Genomic DNA, 723 nt, shown 5'->3' with positions numbered 1-723 from the left:
GTTGAGCCAAGATGGTGACAGTTTCTGCATTCAACAGTCGGATCCTGTGATTGGTTGTTTGCTGGTAAACTTGTATGCTATTGGTTGCAATGCCCACGAGCTAAAGTGACAACGCCCGCTCAATGACAGGCGACACGCCTCTCTGCCATGCTGGTTCGCGGTGTACGGCGAGGATTGGTTGCCATGATGTTGTTTGTCTAATTTCGTGCTCAGTGGTTGGCCGGAATCACATGTTCTCTTATTATTGGACTCTCAATGTCCTATCACAAAGCATACATTTGCGCAGGCGCACTGCCTAGTGAAACGTGATATTAGCCAAAAGCCTGCTTTAAAATCAGACGGATGTCCATATTTAAAGTAGGAACAATATAAACACTGGACCTACTACACTAACGACGACTTGGGATAGGATATTCTGCTGCATACTGCGTTCTCCAGGACTAAATGTAATAAATGGATTGCTGACCACTCCATAGCATAGGCTTGTAGAAAAATATCAAATTAGGTTAAATATGGTGACAACTTGACAACCAAGCAAGCAACACACGCATACCCAAGTCTTTAAGTGTAGAATTAGCTGCATTTAGACATTCATTCACACTACACCATGTTATAATCAAAATGTACAATAGCTAAATGTTGTTGTTAGAAAATTAAATGTTACCACACATCATGGCAAATGCAACAGGAACATTTGGCTTTATTTATTCTTATAAGAACTGC

The sequence above is a fragment of the Notothenia rossii genome (assembly GCF_949606895.1).
Source record: "Notothenia rossii genome assembly, chromosome: 6".
Taxonomy (NCBI): Eukaryota; Metazoa; Chordata; class Actinopteri; order Perciformes; family Nototheniidae; genus Notothenia; species Notothenia rossii.
This window is presented reverse-complemented; position numbering follows the sequence as displayed.